The sequence below is a fragment of the Canis lupus genome, chromosome 38 (assembly GCF_048164855.1).
Source record: "Canis lupus baileyi chromosome 38, mCanLup2.hap1, whole genome shotgun sequence".
NCBI classification, from domain to species: domain Eukaryota; kingdom Metazoa; phylum Chordata; class Mammalia; order Carnivora; family Canidae; genus Canis; species Canis lupus.
In genome coordinates this window covers 8168105-8188058 of record NC_132875.1, presented here as the reverse complement: position 1 = coordinate 8188058, position 19954 = coordinate 8168105, and the positions used below count along the sequence as shown (strand labels likewise).

Sequence of the window (19954 nt, the reverse complement as noted above, 5' to 3'; positions counted from 1 at the left end):
GCTGAGTAATATTCCATTGTATACATAAACCACATCTTCTTTATCCATTCATCTTTCGTTGGACACCGAGGCTCCTTCCACAGTTTGGCTATCGTGGCCATTGCTGCTAGAAACATCGGGGTGCAGGTGTCCCGGCGTTTCATTGCATCTGCATCTTTGAGGTAAATCCCCAGCAGTGCAATTGCTGGGTCGTAGGGCAGGTCTATTTTTAACTCTTTGAGGAACCTCCACACAGTTTTCCAGAGTGGCTGCACCAGTTCACATTCCCACCAACAGTGTAAAAGGGTTCCCTTTCTCCGCATCCTCTCCAACATTTGTGATTTCCCGCCTTGTTAATTTTCCCCATTCTCACTGGTGTGAGGTGGGATCTCATTGTGGTTTTGATTTGTATTTCCCTGATGGCAAGTGATGCAGAGCATTTTCTCATGTGCTTGTTGGCCATGTCTATGTCTTCCTCCATGAGATTTCTGTTCATGTCTTTTGCCCATTTCATGATTGGATTGTTTGTTTCTTTGGTATTGAGTTTAATAAGTTCTTTATAGATCTTGGAAACTAGCCCTTCATCTGATACGTCATTTGCAAATATCTTCTCCCATCTGTAGGTTGTCTTTTAGTTTTGTTGACTGTATCCTTTGCTGTGCAAAAGCTTCTTATCTGGATGAAGTCCCAATAGTTCATTTTTGCTTTTGTTTCTTTTGCCTTCGTGGATTATCTTGCAAGAAGTTACTGTGGCCGAGTTCAAATGATACTCTACATAGAAAACCCAAAAGACTCCACCCCAAGATTGCTAGAACTCATACAGCAATTTGACAGTGTGGCAGGATACAAAATCAATGCCCAGAAGTCAGTGGCATTTCTATACACTAACAATGAGACTGAAGAAAGAGAAATTAAGAAGTGAATCCCATTTACAATTGCACCCAAAAGCATAAGATACCTAGGAATAAACCTAACCAAAGACGTAAAGGATCTATACCCTAAAAACTATAGAACACTTCTGAAAGAAATTGAGGAAGACACAAAGAGATGGAAAAATATTCCATGCTCATGGATTGGCAGAATTAATATTGTGAAAATGTCAATGTTACCCAGGGCAATATACACGTTTAATGCAATCCCTATCAAAATAGCAATGGACTTTCTTCAGAGAAAGAAAGAGAGTTGGAACAAATTATTTTAAGATTTGTGTGGAATCAGAAAAGACCCCGAATAGCCAGGTAAATTTTAAAAAAGAAAACCATATCTGGGGGCATCACAATGCCAGATCTCAGGTTGTACTACAAAGCTGTGGTCATCAAAACAGTGTGGTACTGGCACAAAAACAGACACATAGATCAATGGAACAGAATAGAGAACCCAGAAGTGGACCCTGAACTTAATGGTCAACTAATATTCAATAAAGGAGGAAAGACTATCCACTGGAAGAAAGACAGTCTCTTCAATAAATGGTGCTGGGAAAATTGGACATCCACATGCAGAAGAATGAAACTAGACCACTCTCTTGCACCAGACACAAAGATAAACTCAAAATGGATGAAAGATCTAAATGTGAGACAAGATTCCATCAAAATCCTAGAGGAGAACACAGGCAACACCCTTTTTGAACTCGGCCAAAGAGAAGTCCTATTGATATTCCTTCTCTGTTTCTCTGTAGGAAAAAGTGGCCATTGAGAACTTTGGTCTTTTCCTACTGGCCTAGGCATCTAGCTTTTCCCTCAGAATGAGGAGAGTGAGGTGGGTAGAGACTGGCTGTTCTGTTGTCTCTACCGCCCTTCGTGTCTGCCAGGCTGAGGAAGACAGATGCTCCCGATGTCCCCTGTGCCACCTCTTTTAGGCTCTCCTATCTGCTTTGGTCCTTGAGGGAAAACATCTGCTCTTCTTGCTGCAGCTTCTTCATTGTCATTTGTCTTCCAACTTGCTTCTGTTTATTTGCAATTTTCATGGATCATTTTAGTAGCCTCCCACTTGACTTTTCCTATCTCCCCCTTCCCCCATTTTGCTCTTCGTTTTTCCTATTTCATTTTCATGGCTACATCATTTATCTTCTTATCGGATGTTCTGTTTGGGTAGAGATTTTGACAAGTGTCTTATCTGTTGCTTTCATCTTGGATTTACCAGCTTTGCACAGTGAAAACTCTTCAGGCAGTGGCCATAGTTTCCTTTTATTGCATATTTCTTTCCTTTACGAATCACCCCATATCTTCTCTGGCCCAACACCAGATTTTTCCCTCACTTCTAGGTTAAACGCTGTCCTCTTCCCTGTATGTCATCTCCAGAATGTACTCTGGCTTCTTCTCAGGATATCTTTGCTCTCATTGGCTCTTCACCACCAACAGGCCACAGGCCCTTGCTCTTCATATTCCTGTGAGGCATATTCCATATACCTTTCATATGCCTTCATATTCCTTTCTCTGGAGACCATAGGCAGATATTGCCAGGGAGATTTCTTAGAGAGTGGTGCTTCAGGGAGAGAGAAACCACAGGAAGAGTAGGGCTTCACACATTTAAATATAATGACATATTATGGAGCACTTCACAATGGCTGCCGCATGGTAAGTGTTTAATAATTAGTATTGTTCAATACTGGTTGATTTTGGGAGGTTGGGTTTGCAACATTTGGAGATTACTATGCCGATCTAGTCATACGACATTTCATGCTCAGCCTCAGGAACAGAGAAAGAAATGTGAATTTGATGTTGGAAGTTGAAAAAGGAATGTTTGGTCCACTGTGGTTATCCACTAGTTTGGGACAGAATCACCCCCTCATCTTCTGGAAGACTTGGTTAAAAACTTTCTGCCTGCTTGTAAACCATCCATCCTTTTTCTTTAATACTTTTAACTGAAAGTGTGCACTCATATTCTACTTCCATTTTTAAAAAGTTCACTGACCAGCTTGTCGTTGATCTAAAACATTTAGAACTAGCGGTATTTCCCCCTGCTGTTTACATGGCATTTCTTCCTTTCCTGTTTAAATTCATGTGTTTATTGTAGTGCTTCTCATGGTCAGATTTGTGTTACAGTTTCTTGTGTCTGATCTGTCCTTTCTGAGGGACTGAGAGTTTCTGGAAATTAGTAATCATGTTTGGGTCTTTGGATTTCCCACAGAACTAACATAGCACCTCATATATAGCAGGCACTCATTAATGTTAAATAAACTAAAATAAATAGTCTGTGCCATGATTAAGGACCAAATGTCAACTAATGTCCAACATAAAGAAATAATTCACAATTTTACAGATTGTCCTAGAAAAGCTGTTGACAAAAGCTTCTGCTGATGTGCTAGCGCCAGTTTGTATGGACCTGCAAGTGCAGATTATTAAATATTAAGGTTTTTTTTTTTTTTTGAGCTGGTTGTTAAGCCATTGGTAACTTGCAATTGGCTTTGTGAGGAATATTTACACCATGGAAATCAGCACGCACCACAGATCAAGGCAATTCTTTCCTTTTGAGAGTTTTCCAGCCGTCCACAGCTATATTCAAGGTTGTTTTAAACAGCCAAACTTTGTAATAGGAAGCTAAACAGAAGTGTAATCCTTGAATTGTCAGTGGGGCAATTCGTTTTCTTAGTAGTGGGGGTGAGGGCAAGCGGGGACAACATGCTTATGGTGCCGTCATGAAGAAAGGCTCAGTTCTTCCTCAAAAACAAAAATGAAACCAGGCCACAGCTGAAGAAAGAAAGGTGTCTCCTCACAGGCAATTTCTCAAAATGGCAGAGCTAGTTCAAGGTATTTACAGGCACTAAGATCTGTCTTGTAATCTATTCTAGTAGCTCTTAATATTTAAAAATATTTTCTTTCTCTGGCATAGACATTATTAAGCCTCTGGCAGTATTAAGGGAGCACTTTTTAAAAATACTGTGTTAGAAGAAGAGGTTAGACAAATCTATTTGGGGTTATGCAAAGCATATTTAGCACATATCAGAATAAAATGGGGAAATTAAAAACCACTTCTCATTTTGAAATTTTTAAAAAGATTTTATGTATTTATTCATTAGAGACACAGAGAGAGAGGCAGAGACACAGGCAGAGGGAGCAGGAGGATCCCTGCGTGGAGCCCGATGAGGGACTCGATCCCAGGACCCCAGGATCATGACCTGAGCTGAAGGCAGACCCTCAACCACTGAACCACCCAGGTGCTCCTCACTTTGAAATTTCTGGCAGAGTTAATGATACAACATAGGAGCGATTCCTCAGTGACTCTCATCTGCAAAGACTAGAAACGTCTTTCATGGTATTGTGCCTACTTATTCATTAACAACATCTTCACAGAAACTTGTAATTCTTCAAACAATGGTGTTCTCAAGAAGAAACGCTAGTCAAGCCCATTTTCTATTGTGAGGCAGCTCCTAAAGAATTATTATTAAAAAAAGAATTATTATAAAATGATTTTAGGATGATTTTCAGAATGAACCAAAATATCTTTCACAAGGTATCGGAATTGTATCCAACCATCATCCGAACTTGGTAAAATATTGTTGGGCTCGGTTTTCCTTAAGTCTTTAAGATTTTGACACTGCAAGATAAATCACACAAGGCAGCTTAAAAATATTCCATGATGTGTAAATATGGTATTTTTGGCTACAGGACTTCTGGCATCTTACAACTGGTGTATGAGGGCCACCAAATAATTCTGGGAAAGTTGCAGTTACCACATTGATTTGGGAGGCTAAAGTAGTGTAGCTCACATATCCAACTTAGTCTTGCCTGTTGAAAAGCGCCAGGCGAGGACCCTCAATCACCTAGTGGAGCGATCTCAGGAGATCTTTTTCTGGGTCCCCACAAGAGCTCCTTGCTTTTCAGCAGTCCACCATGTGCATAAAATTAACAACATGCTACAATGGCTTCTTATATCATAAATGGAGTCCCTTAAAGTGATATTCCTTCCCACACTTTTGCAGCCTTCCGGTGGGAATTACTACTGGACTCCACTTATTTGAACAGAAGGTGTGAGTTTAAAGGCATGAACAAACACGCCGGCAATATATTAGCTGTCTTTAGTGATGTACGGATGGATGCTTGAGTTACTCGTGGGCTGAGTCTGGCCTCAGAAACCTATTTTACTAAATGCTAAATCTTCACCAAAACCTACTTGGGGAGAGTTGAAAGTGTTCTGAACAGCTATCTCCACTGAATTTTTCAGTTGAGCTTTTCATTTTTTACCTGGTTGTTTTAGTGCAATATAGATCCAACCATCATCACCATCTATGACGAGCTTTAGAGCAAACTTCTGTGATTAGCCACAAGTACAATCAGCAATTCCTTACAAATTCGATGTTTTTGTTTTTGTTTTTGTTTTTTTTTAAATTCGATGCTGTAAGTAAGAAAACAAAGAGACATCCAAAAGAAAAGTTGAAACTAATTGAACTGCTGGTCAAAGACAAATTTGTCTGTGGAACAAAATGACTATAATGGTGGTGATGATAACATTTATTGAGTGTTTAACTGCTGCCATGACAGTAAATCATTTAATCCTCACAAAATCCAATGAAATAGGTAGAATTTTTATGTCCATTTTACACACGAAGAAACTGAGGCAAAATGGAAGCAACATGCCCTTGGTCACAGAGCTAGGAACTGTTGTATGCTGGATTTTAATCCTAGGAGTCTGACTCCACAGTTGACTTTGTTTTGTTTGTTTTGTTTTGTTAAGATTTATTTATTTGAGAGAGAGTAAGAGCATGAGCATGAGCATGAATGGGAGGGGCAGAGGGAGAGGAAGAGAGACTTTCAAGCTGACTCTTCACTGAGCATGGACACCAATGCAAGGCTTGACCTCGTGACCCTGAGATCATGACTTGAGCTGAAACCAGGAGTTGGTCTCTTAATTGACCGTGCTACCCAGGCATTCCCAGAGCTGATTTCTTAACTATTACCCTTAAATACCCAAAATGATCCTCCAGTATGGAGCACCCAGGAATGATGGGGACAGTACCTGGGATGATATATGCATGTCCTCAAAAAGACAGACTCCACTCAGGGCCTAATTTCCCATTCTTCCATGGCTTCTGTATCTTACCCAACTTCATATAGGCAAAGTCAGTCGATAAAAAAAATTTATATTTGCTTGATTTTTGCAATAAGCTTAGGGATTCCATACTTAGCAAGTAAATATACAGGATGCCCATATAAATTTGAATTTCAGAGAAACAAAAAATATTTTACAAAGTATAAGTGTATCCCAAATATTGCATGGTACCTATTTATATGAAAGAATTATTTTTGTTCATCTGAAATTCCAATTTAGCAGGGCATCCTGTATTTCATCTGGCAATCCCAAGTAAGCTGAGCTTCAAACCTGGATGCCAACACCATGAAAATCACTCTTTCATCTCTTGGAGATGGTAGGGAAAAAAAACCCCAACAAACTTGCCTTAGGTTTGTCAGGTTGCAGATGAAATGCTGGTCAGCTTTTCTTGGGATGGAGTTAAACAGATGAGACGTGGTGTTTCTATCAATCACAGCTACATTCCCTGGTGTTCTTGGAGTTGTGTTGAGAGTGGGGAGGTGTGTCTAGAGCACAGGTTATTTTACTTTGATAGCTGCACAGCACGGCAAACCCGTCACATAGATTAAAATAAAATCCCTAAATGTTGTTTTAATGATGTGAGCCCCATATTGCAAATGGTCTTCTTTGCTGTGGCCTCTAAAATAAAGTAATCGACCCTGACGCCATTCAGCGTGGGACACATAACTCACGTCACGGTCAATTATCTTCTGGTGGACTTTAACACAGTAGGAGCCATTGTCCACGTAATGACTGTGGGGCTTGCAGGGCCCACGTAACTCCAAGGGGCCTCTCTAGTGCCTCACCTATGGTTAAAGGGCCAGGCCTCATTCATCTTTGCCTGCCTGGCACTTTGCACTATGTCCAGCACATTTATATTTGCAACAAATGCTTACTGAGCACCCACATTGCAGTGGATGTGAGGATCCTAGGAGACAATGACTTAGGTAGTGGCCCTGTTCTTATGGAATTTACAGTCTGAAGAAGGTGTTCAGTAAATGAATGGAAGAATGCATAATAGAGATTCAAACTTTTGAGAACTGGAGGTTTCCTTGGCCACTTTGCATATAGATGAGGAAGTGGAAACCCAAGGATGGGTACCATATTGGAAGTCAGAAAACTGGAGCTTGGAAACCACTTTACTATTCAGTCTTTAGGGAATTCACTAAACTTCTCTTAGCCTTAGTTTGCACATCTGTAAAATGGAGATAATATTGCCACCTAGGTTATAAGGCAAAAATAAAATAATAGTCCAGAAAATGAAAAGCATCCAGTAATGGTAAAGTATAATGTTCAAAAACATAAACTTGAGGTTGTACATTTAAACCAGAAAGACAGCTTGGAATAGTGGTTAAGAGAAGGCAGGCTAGAGCCTGATACATGGATTTATGTTCAAACTCTTCCATTTACTGACTGTGTGACCTTTGGCAAGTTATTTAACCTTCTGTACCTCAGTTTTTCGTCTGTAAAATGAGGACAATGAGGGTACCTACCTTGAAGGATTATTGTAAACATTAATTGAGTTATTAGATGCCAACATAATAAGCATTGAATAAAGATTGTTTGTAACCAATAACCACTGTAACATCCGGGAGTAGGGAGATAGATGTGTTGTCTTTGGACTATTAAGGCAAATCACATATCCACTATCCATCCTTCCATTTCAACACAGGGAGATGCACTTTAAGAATATAGTAAAAAGAGATGTAAGCTCTGCTGTCTGTTTCTTAAATGATTTTCAGGTCAAGAGATGTTTTTATAATCATGTGCTTTGATCAGAGATTTCTGAACAGTCCCCAAATCAAAATATCAGCAATGGAGAATAGAGAGGAATGGAAAACTGATTTATTCATTCCCAGTCAATAAAGTAAGCATGCAGTAGCTGGATTGTAAATACCCCTGCAAAGTGAGATTTACAAGACATAATATTGGAAGACAGATTTATCCCAGTTGAAAGTGCATTGCCGTTGAAGCAAGTTCAGTGGAATTTATAAGACGAAGCCCTTGAATGAGAAGAACTCAGAGGGCTTGGGGAATCAGACTCATGAGGTTTTCTAGGCACAAGCTGGATTTGCATCTTCAAGAGGGCCAGTCAGAGCATTTTCTGAAAATATTGCAAGGGAAGGAGAAAAACAACTTGAGGCAGGGGCATCAGCTTTGTTTAAAACTTCCCTTTGCTCAAAACTGTGGGGTTTATAAATCAAAATTATGTGTCCAGTGAGGAAATGGGAAGTAGAACTGTTTCCAAAAGAAAAAAGAAAAGAAAGCAAGTGATTCATTTTGGCCTAAATAATTGAAAATGCAGAAAGTCCAAGTGTTCCTGGCTGCTTGGCCATGAGCTTATTTGTCGTTTTTGCTGTCATGTGGCAGGCTCCATGATGAAGACTTGGAAGAGGAGCCATCAGAATCTGTAAATCTTTAAACTATTTGGTGAAATCAATTGGAGCCCAATCCTGGGCTACTTATAGGATTTTTTTACTTCCTTTTCACATGGAGCAGAATCCAAATGAAGCAGAATGATTGTGTTTATTTTATGTAAAAGAAAGGAAGAGAAGGCACCTGGGTAGCTCAGTCGGTTAAGCATTCAACTCTTGATTTTGGCTCAGGTCCCAATCACAGGGTACTGAAACTGAGCCCCACACTGCGCTCTGTGCTTAGTGTGGAGTCTGCTTGAGATTCTCTCCCTCTCCTTCTGTCCCTCCCCCGATCACTTGAGCTCTCTCTCTAAATAAATAAATTGAAATTTTAAAAAAAAGGAAGAGAAGGGAAGAAAGAAAGGAAGGAGAGAGGGAGGTATGGAAAGAAGGAAGAAGAAAAGAAGTAAGGAGAAAAAGAGGAGGGGTGGCTCAGTTAGTTGAATGTCTGACTGTTGATCTCAGCTCAGGTCTTGACCTCAGCGTCTGTCGTGAGTTTGAGCCCCATATTGGGCTCTATGGTGAGTGTGAAGCCTATTTAAAAAAGAAGAAGAAGAAGGAGAAGGAGAAGGAGGAGAAGGAGAAGGAGAAGGAGAAGAAGAAGAAAGAAGAAGAAGAAGAAGAAGAAGAAGAAGAAGAAGAAGAAGAAGAAGAAAGAAGAAGAAGAAGAAGAAATGGGGCCAAATGTAGCTTTTCTGGAGATACAAAATCAGATTTCTAAGTGTCACACTGGAATGTCTGTTGGGTATCTGGTTCACCTTGAGGGCTAAGTCACTTCGGGGTACTGGACCCTAAGTGACTGAGATTCAAACAAGATGTAGACTGTGAACTTTTTTTATGGTTCTGAACTATCACAGCTTTGAATAATGCCACCAATCTGATTAAGTCCTGAACATTTTCTTGATGTCTATGAGCATCAGCAAAACCCTAGGGAGTGGAATATCATAGTTTCTCAGGCTTTTCCTATCAGGAAGCCCAAGAACATGAAAAAATATAAATTCCTACTATAAAACACAGTAGAAAGAGTTAAATGACACAAAAGAGGGTAGCGCAATGGATGAAGAATGCAAAGAAGGGAGATTTTGTTTTCTTGCTGGAGGAATAGAAGGTTTTTTGACAGGAGTGGGAGATGGGTGAGGGTGGGGTTTGGTGGGGAGCTTTAGAGCTGAAGCCTGAAATGTCATACAGAGTCAGAAAATTGTTAGCAGGATAAAGAAGATGTGATCTATATATATATTGGAATATCACTCAGCCATCCAAAAGAATGAAATCTTGCCATTTGTAATGACGTGGATGGAGCTAGAGAATATTATGCTAAGTAAAGTAAGTCAGTCAGAGAAAAACAAATATCCTATGATTTTACTCACATGTGGACTTTAAGAAGCAAAACAGATGAAGGGGAAGGAAGAAAAAAAGAGAGGGAGACAAACCATAAGGGACTCTAACTATAGAGAACAAACAGGGTTGCTGGAGGGGAGGTGGATGGGATGGGGGATGGGCTAAATGGGTGATGAGTGTTAAGGAGGACACTTGTAATGAGTATTGGGTGTGTATGATGAATCACTAAACTCGACTCCTGAAACCAATATTATACTGTCGGTTAACTAATTAGAATTTAAATGAAAACTCGAAACAAACATTCCATAAGTGGATGAAGAGGGATGAAGAGGGATGGAGAGGAACAGACTAGGAGAGCTCTCTGGTTATTAAGTGTATTTATTTTTTTTAAAAAAACTGATGGTAGTTCTGATAAGTTAGACAAAGATAATAATTCTAATTATTTGTCTATTTATAATATGAATGGAGTTTAAAAGTCCCCTGTCCTTTCTGCCAATACTTGATGTGTTACCGTGGAGAGTGGAACATTTGTACTTTTCTCCAAAGATCCAAAGATGTAATTGTTTGAAAATTTATAAGTATTAGACTCATAGGATGGAAAGGAAGTCAAAAGCTTGTATGAAATAATCCACTATTTTATGGATAAAGTAGCTGAGTCATAGAGAGATGAAGTGGCTCGTTCAAAGGTCACAAAGCTAGTTAGTAACAGGGCTGGAACTAGAACTTAGCCTCTCAGTTCCAAATTTGGAGCTCTCCCCAGGATGTTACCTTGCCACAGAAGATAGAGAGCACTTGGCAAATATGTGGAAGGAGCCATTTGTTTAATTTCCAAATCAGGACACAGAAAAGCAGCTGTAAGATCAGTACCCTGCCACACCTCTTCAGGGCTCAGCAAAAATTTAGAAGAGAATTAAAGTATCTAGGCTTCGACCTTTGTGGTTCATCTGTGTAAAAAAGGTCTCACGCCATCATGGTTGAAAGAGGAATATATTTTGTATAAGTAGAAAAATAAATGTGCTTCTGCTTTAAAGTTTTAATACACAGAGATATCCTGAGAAATGGATGGTGATAAAGTCTTATTGGTTGATAAGCTTTTGCTCTCTGTTAACTGGCCTCAATTTGTAGAATCTTCGTTTCCATCCATCTGAGAGGCAGTGAGTCCTTAGCCTTGCTTAAGGACTGATTTCTGATTGGATATGTTCAGGTGTGTGCTTACCTTCCAGGAGAGGGTGAACATCCTCAACTGTGAACTCGCTGGGGTTGATGGTTTATTCATTTCTTTATCCCCAACAACTTGTAGTGTGTCCCATGATGGCATTCAATTAAAGTTCCTAAGTGAATCAATATCTTCCTAGACAATTTTATTCTGAGCTACAAACCCTCATTTTTTTTTTCATAACTTGCCTTATTAAAATGACAGCAACCAAATCCCAACCCAAGTGTTGCTATGGTCTGTGATGTGATTTCCTGAAACAAGCCTTGTGGTGGATGGGTCCCCCAGCTGGGTTTAGGGCCCCACTGCAATACAGATTAGATAGCATTCCTTTTTTTAGAACTGGTTTAATCAAGTTAAACTTCCCCTTTCGTAGTCAGGGACTACACAAGTCAGAGCTTTGGCTTTCTAATTTATCAGCCAGTAAATTACAACAGCAAAGGTCTAGTGTAGGCCAGGGATTTTCCACAAAGAGTGAGGGGGATCCTGGGGAGCCAGGCAAAGCGGATTAGATATGTGACTCACGGTTTGGGTAGCGTTACATGTGAACCTGAAAAAGGTCAAGCAGGGAAAAGCTATTTTCTATAAAAATAAATAAAAAATTTAAAAGCTCTCCTTCATGACATGGGAATTTTGAACTCTGCTGTAAAATTATTATTGAGAACTATTAGTTTTTGTAAATGAGGAATGAAGGCTAACTGAAGAAATAGGAAGTAAGGCAAATTTGAAAAGTTTGGACAATTAGAAGATAAAGCAGAAGCAGCGAAAGGGATCTAATTTTCATATAACTCCTAGATTTTCATATGAGAAAGTGTTGTTTCTTTCTGCAGTCTTATATTCCCTATAGTTTATGTTAGCAGAAAACCATAATTGTTGAGTTTCTAGCTATACTTTTATTCTGAACGTGAAACATTAGTTTGTGTAGTTGTTAACTACATATAGTCAACTACATTAAATAGTCACCCAACTTGACTCCCAGGTGTGGATTAGAAGTATTAAATATGAGCCTATTTGAAAATGTTATGAATTTGCATGAGAACAGATAAATAAGAACCGATAGCAGAATTCTTATTTAACAGCGATGACTAGATGGTCTCTGAGGACCCTTCCAATTCAGTGACTCTAACGACTTTAAGTGGTCTTGGGGATGCAAACAAACAGAAGTACAATTCACACATTTCCTAATGGCTTTTTGCTCTTTCCAGCTGGCATTTTACATACATGCTCCACTTGTACGGAGGTCATCATCTCCTCTGCTTTGCTCCCTCCCACTGGACAGGGGCCTCCTTACAGCATGCTGCTCAGGGCCTCCCCGTGGCATGCTCCCCATGGCACCCACCAACAGCTTTCCGGTGTGTCTGGTTAAGATTCTGCACACGGCAGGCCGAAGAGAGGACTCATGGAGCAAAGGTAACGGAATCCTTGATCTGGACCAGAATAAAAGCCAATGGGTGACCCTTATCCATGACGTCTGGAACGCCTCTCTTACAGGTCTCAAATCTAACCTCTGACCGTGTACTCACAAGATGGAATGAAACAGAACAGTTGTCTATGAGAGATGAAAAGAAAGGATAAAAGAATACAAGGGCTATAGGTTGTTCCTAGTTTGGATTTCGAGGAAGGGGCCTCTGAGCCTTTCTGGAGGAGTGGCGATTTGAATTGTCCTTTGTTTATTCAATGAAGCCCGAGTAGGTTCTGAAGTGGCTCCAGCACAAGTCAGGATGATGGCAGACGGGATGGAAACAGTGGCCATGTCGATGGGAAGAACCCAGCCAGTCAGTGTAGCATCTGCTTTTGTCTTATTTCCTTCTCTTGATTAGAGGAAAGAGATGATGGAGCCTTCTGGACAGATTTTATAGTAATCTCTTGATTTGAATCACAGTGTTAGCACAGGAAGGCCATGGGGCTGAGGAAGCTGAGAGCAGAGAGCAGTGAGCAGCAAGTTGGAACAAGCACCCCGATAGTTGCATTTTCCCAGCCCAGTGTTCCTTTTGCCACATTACCCCAAGGATGCTTTGCTTGCTCTTAATCTTTATCCTGTTTCCATTCAATCTTGAATTCTTGTTTTTTCTCTCTTAGCCTGCAGACTGAATGCTCACTGAAGTCTTTGGTTGTTTTGTTTTGTTTGGTCCTGCTTTAGCTCTTCTGGGAGACAAACTCATTCAATTTATCTGCAATTTCGATCATGAGCAACCATCTCTCTTAGATTAGACATGTCTCATCGGAGGTCACTCCATCCTACATTTTTCACCAGTGAAAATAAGTGCTCTGAAAGGTGACCCAGCCGTAGTGGGGGGGGGGTGAGAGGAGCACAGGAGACCCCCGTGACTGTGATATATGATGATATTTCTGAAGAAAGTCAAAAGCATTTGGAGACTAAGTTTTGATGAATTGCAGGAAATGGCGGGTTTGCAACCATTCCAGAATTCCCAGGGACTGATTGTCATCGGGCGACGATAAGAATTTTAACTAGCATGTTATGGAACCAAGACCAAGGCCAGGACTCAGGCATAAGCATTCTGTTTGGGTCTCCTGTTAATACAGCATTTGCCCCTGGGAGAAGTGCTTAAAGTTGTTTTTAACTTACCTGAGACTTATTTCTCCTTGTCTGCTGAGGCCAAGAATTACCAGAACAGAAAAAAAAGCCTACTGCAAAATATTTTGCTATGAAGATGGAAAATATCCCACTCCCCCCACCCCCCACCCCTGGCCCTTAATTCCTGCTCTAAGGGGACACTTTCTCCTAGGAGACCAACTTACATTGTAGAATCTTAACTTGGGCACAAGGTTGTCAGGGAAAGGACCAACATTTCTTTGTGTATCAATGGGCTTCTACTTCCCAACAGCCAAGGCTAGAGCAACATATAGCAGGGACATAACTGACCACCTTTAATAACTTGGTGGGAAACCAACAACTATCAAAATGATATTTATACAAGGACAAGAATACAACTGAGCTGATTGAAAACCTTATCCCACTATAGACTGTGATAACTTAGTTTCATGAGAACAGTGGAGGGTAAAGCTAGTAAGTAAAAGGAACAATAGTGGACAAAAGCTTGGGAAGGGGGTTGGCCCTCAGTGACCCTTTGAATAACTCAACCCCTGGGCACTTGGGTGGCTCAGCGATTGAGCATCTGCCTTCTGCTTAGGGCGTAATCCCAGAGCCCTCAAATTGAGTCCCACGTCAGGCTCCCGGCAGTGAGCTGGCTTCTCCCTCTGCCTATGTCTCTGCCTCTCTCTCTGTCTCTCATGAATAAACAAATAAAATCTAAAAAAATAAATAAATAACCTAACCCCTGAAACTTTCATTGTATCATTCTGAGGGTGTTCATGATCTCTCCCATCTTCTTAGTGAGTTCTTTTCAACCCATGCCTCTGTCAAGCATGATCTTGGGCACATAGCACATACTCCATATGCCTGTTTTAAATGGATTTAAATGGATTTCTTTCCTTCAGCTGGTGAATCCAAAGATAGGATTTTGTAGGACAAAACTAGGTCTTCCCCTTTCAACACAGTCATTAAATTATTCAAAGTATGAGATATTTTTATAAAAGCCTGTAGTGTTTTAATAAAGCCAGCTATTTAGGAAGTGGTGACCATGTGCAATCTGCAGAAAGGGGAAGCCTCCGAGGTGCTGTGGTAATAATGCAGTTACTTAAAGAACATTTAAACTACAAATATCTCTGTGGTTTTTTATTTGGTTCCACACTACAGTCACTCTGAGAAATTTCTCAAACCTTGGCTAATCACTTTAAAATGTAAGGCTTAGCAAATGATTATACTTCCCCAAATGCTCTCCTCCTTTCAACCCCACCCCCATGCCCCGTTTTGGTATTTGATAAGGGTAAGTAATTTGATGCCAAGAAGAGCTACTGAGGAAAATCTAAAGAATTTCAGCAAATGGATGGGGCAAAAAACAGCTGTAACTCTGAAGTTTCAGTAATGCTCCAACTATCGATACAGAAAAAAAATAACTAAAATATAATGAAAATATAGGGTAGTCACTTATATCAAAGGCCAAACATGTGATCCACTGAAGTAGTGGGATGTGCTTGGTTATGGTTGAGTGGGGAGAAATCATGTGGTTTCAGGGCCTGAGCCCTCGTGTTCCAATGTGCGCTGAGTCATGTTGAAGGAAGCAGCTGGAAATGTGAGTGTGTGTGTGTGTGTGTGTGTGTGTGCTCATGTTGTGTTTGTGTGCCTTAACCTGATTTGGAATGGTGCTCACACTTCTAGGGTTCTTTTTATTTGGATAATCATTGACCTGAAGTGGAAATCTTTTGTACAACCACTGAGCTCCGAAGTTGGCCTGCAGAAGAAGGGTGACCCAATGGTTTGACTGGTCTCATTTTGGCCAAGGAAAGCAGAAGGCTGTTATTTACCCGTGTCATGAGTGTTAATCTTGTTTGACCAACTAGATTATGAGTTTCTGGAAGGTAGGAGTTATGCTTTATACTTAAAATTTATGACTTCTTTAAAAAATCTCTCTGTACCTGGCACGGTATGGTACACACACACACACACACACACACACACACTGCTTAAAATGGTTGAAGTTTTAAATAATTATTCTGGATACTCATATATTCAACTATTATAATTCCTTTTATGAATTTAAGGCTTTTAATTTGGTCAACAACTACATCTTTTGCATCGCATTTTACCTTCACAATGGCCCTATATAGTATACAGGCTTATGTAATTTGGATTCCAGACAAAAATGGTCAAAATGAGGACGTGGAAAGGTGAGTAATGTGTCCAAGGTCACCCTGTTGGAAAATGGCAGACCTAGTACTCTCTTGCAGTTCTCATTCTTCACTATTTTATAAAAAGCTACCCATGTAAGACGCTTGGCCCATGGACCTGAAGAGTGATAAGAGCCCACCGTGAGCCATCAGTCTCCACATTATAAAAAAGTAAATGAGGAAGCTGTTCAAGCAATTGCAAGCCCCTATCTCCCCATCCTACACTCTGTTTACGACTTTAATGTGACTCTTAGGGCATTTCCTCCTCTGTGAGACAATTCATAGCATCATTCTGCAAAATATGGAAATAATATAGTTTGGGAGTTTGCAGGTCAAATAGACCCAGCATTTCTCCGTGTTCTGCCCTCAGATTCCTTTGTTGGGATGACACCTTCGAGACAGCAGGAGGCTTCTAGGTCATTTGGAATAAAAACAGGCTCCATGGCTGTTTTCACAATCTTGTTTTAGCTGAGGATTTGCATACCTAGTTGCCAGGGCTGATGAGCAGTGCCCTCCCCTCCCACATTTTCACTACAGCCATAAAATGAAATCTGGAGAGGCTGAGTGTACTATTGACTTCTACTTAACAGTGGGTGGCAGGAACTCCGAAGTTTAATCCCAGACCTGCTACTAATTTCCTGGATGGCTTTTGGTCCATCCATTAATCTCTCTCTATCACTGTTTCCTTCTCTGGAAGAGATAGCAAGAATAATGGGATGTTTTATGCATTAACACATTTATGATCCTAATGTGCTCTGTAAAAGCATGCCTTTCTGGAAATGCTCAGTGGTAGCAGGTAAATCAAAAGAAAGCCAGTTTCTTGATTTCTAATGTGACACACTGATGGGATCTTTTTGTGACTGCCATATTTAGAAGCTAGACATGAGGCAGATTAAAGAGCTGAGTGTGTTACTATGTGAAAGGCACTGTATTTTCAAATGCCGAGTCCTGAATTATCTATTGATAATCACAAAGGTGCCTTAAAGTGAAAACAAGTACATGAGGGGATTTTTTTAGTATCAGGACTAATAAAATTAAAATCTCATACTTTCTCAAGAGGAGCATTTTCATTATTCATGGGGAATGTGAAGCTGGGACTGGTCTCATTAGGACTTTGGCTGGAAGTACTTAATTTTTTTATATAACAGAATACTTTGGTTATGAATTTTACAAATATTTTACTGCATCAGAATGACTTATATGAGACCAGGGAGGACAAAATAACCTCCAAGATGTCATTCTGGATGAACTGCATTGCATATTCTCTAAGAAATGTTCTTGCCTATTTTGTCTCTATAAATTCTTCAGCCTCCTAGGAAGAGATGAGAAAGCTCTAAGGAGAACTCAAATCATGTGTGCAATGACCTTGTGCAAGATAGAATTAAAATGTGGTTCAGTTATAAAATTGCAGTCCAGTCTAGTCTTATTTTTAAAAAGTAATTCTATAATTTAAATGCGTTGGCTTGTTCTTACGGTTTGGCATTTTCTTTATTCGGGGGCTATTGTTTTTGACATTAGAACTGGGAAAAAATACAAATAATCAAGATGAGTTTATTTTTAAAGAAACCAGACAAATCCACCAGTTTTTCCTTATAAGGTAAAATTATAGTGTCTGCCTGCGCAATGAATTACTAGTCAACTGAGTCTAAGTGGACCATATGATTATATGAGAAAATATAAGATAAACCCAGGGAAAACTTTGAACAGATAAGTCACCCTAAAGCTGGGCATTTTGCAAAGTGCTCATGCTGTGCTTTCAAAGTCTCCCATATTGGAAAATGAGACTTAGTTTCTGTCAAGAGACTTCGTCATTGCATGGTGGGTGATATACAATGTGTGAAATATAGCAAATGCAAGAGTCTTTTTGAGGTTTGTTTTTGGGTTTTCCTAATCCGTTTATCTATAAATAATTTATAATCAGTAGAGTCAAAGTTCTCATGTATGGGACCAATGTGAACTCCTGTACAGTACACCACAGAGCTCTCTGATGAGACTCTTAATATTGTAGAAGACGTACAGTTTAGATTCATTAAGTAATAGATTTCCCATGTAACTTTTGGAGTGAAAACGCCCTCTTATAAACTCTTTCTGGTAATTGTAGTCTATTCAGATCTGTCTTTTTGTTAAAAATAATAAAACATGGCTACAGTTTTTATTTAGAAATCCAAATCTTTGCAAAACTAAAAAATAATGAGGAGATTCCAGGTCCGTTTATGAACGAAAGCTGGTATTCAGAAATATAGGTAAAACATTGGAATATCCAGGCTGCTTATGACCTCAAAGTATTTGCACATGCAGCATACTTGGATTTGAGGTCACTGGTTCCATGGAGTAAAGGGGTCATAAGTCAGGATCCTAGATGAAGATTAGAAGTTTTATGGGAAGCCCTCACTAATTAAGTGGGAATCCAAAGAGCCATATACTTAAGGCTAAACCACAGCTAAACCTATTCTCTTCCTCTAATATTAGGGGGTACAGAAAAGATTTTTATCAGGAGTGAACAAAGCAGAAGAGAAAGGAAGGAGGGAGTAAATAAAAACTTATCCCAAAGATGGTTATAGACTGGTATAGATTTTTACCCTGGACATATGTAGCCTGGGTGAGCCCTAGAACCTGAGGCCTTGGTTTGAGATGGTTCCTGTGTAGAAGTGTCTTGCATATTTACAGAAGCACAAACAAAGTCTCTGTGGTGGAGGGAACTATTCATCCCAGGTTGCAGATAGTTTTTCAAGGGCAATGATCAGTATGCACTCAAAGATAACTAGACATCCAACAAAACAAGGCAATGAATAAGAACTAGCAGAAATAGCAGGTAGCAGCAGAAATTGGTCAGCAGAGATATCAGATTTTATAATTATCAGACCTAGATTATAAAACAACCACGCTTACAAAGTTGAAATACTAAACAAAAAACTTGAAAGTACCTATAGAAAATAGGAAACTACAAAAAATGACAGAGAAAAGATTTAGGATTTCAGGATCTTATGATGTAATGGAAACCTAAAAAAATAAAAATTAAAAAAAAGATTTCTACATATCCTTGGAGCTTCTTCCTTGATTTTTGTCAGTTGCTCAATATGGTTAGTATCTTGTGAACCTCAAGGAATCAGGTAGTAGAGTAACATCTCTTTTATCCTTTCTACAAGGTAGTTGTCTCGGCAAGTCCTGGAAAATTATTGTCCAGCATTCCTTCTTATACAACTCAAATCTCCAAATAACCATGAACAAACTTAGCTCGATTTAATGGTTTCTGGCACACAGTAAGTGGTTATATAAATGATAAATACTGTTTTATTTTTCACTCCAAAGGATATTTAGTAATTATAGACAGAAGAGTCTCTTGCATGGATGAGCCAGTCTTACAGTTCTTTTACAAATCTCACTTGGAATCATAAAGAGAGACTAAGGCTAAGTTCTGCACGCCTATCATGGAATAGCTCATGTTTTCTTGAGTATTAACTGACTCTAGACATTTTTTGAACATCTCTACCAGAGTACATTCTTTGTGTATGGGTGTATATATGTGTATGGGCATATGTGGGAGGAGTCTGCGTGTGTATACGTGGGTGGATGTGGGAGTGGCATATGATTGTATGTGTGTATGAGTATGTATATGAGTGTGTGTGTGTGCGTGTGCATGTATGTGTGTGTGTACTATGCATAGGCCTGCACTCTTCACATTTCTGAAATGAGACTCCACACTTTGGGTCATAAATCAAGACTTCCTTCTTTTCTTAATTTTAGACTTATTGCTGACAGCTACTTGTAACCAAGTTCCTCTAAACACCCACACACGATGGAAAAATGAAGACCTGGACAGCTGGGTTTGGTTCCTTCAGACTCATGAGAAATTGCTCCAATTTATTGAAAATCTTTCTTAACGTCGATATGAGCCAAAGACCGGGGCTGTTACAAGTGATGTTGACATAGTCCCTTGATATTGTGAACTCCTGATCCCCAAAAGTACTGTGACTGGAATAAAGAACTTGCTTAATGCTTCCAGAATCACATCTTACATGTGTGTGTGTGGTAAGATATGTGTGGTGGAGTGTGTGCACGTGTGGGTATATGTGTGTTTGCTGTGTGTAATGTATGTTTGTGTGTGTGGTGTACCATATGAGTGTGATATGGTGTGTTGTGCATACATATGTATATGCAAGTGTATATGCGTGTTTTGTGTGTGAATGTGGTGTGCTGTGTACGTGTGTGATGTGGTGGAGTATGTGTGTATGTGTGA

The 19954-nt window shown here is 39.7% G+C and overlaps 1 long non-coding RNA gene across 1 annotated transcript in view; it reads left to right on the top strand.

Annotated features, from left to right (window-relative positions):
• The window catches only part of LOC140626959 (uncharacterized), a 121773-nt gene extending 102058 nt beyond the window's left edge, over positions 1 to 19715 (top strand). Inside the window, exon 3 of the long non-coding RNA XR_012025916.1 lies at positions 19462 to 19715. This is a non-coding gene — a long non-coding RNA (uncharacterized lncRNA). The remainder of the gene's footprint in view (positions 1 to 19461) is intronic.
• The last annotated feature ends 239 nt before the right edge of the window (positions 19716 to 19954 follow it).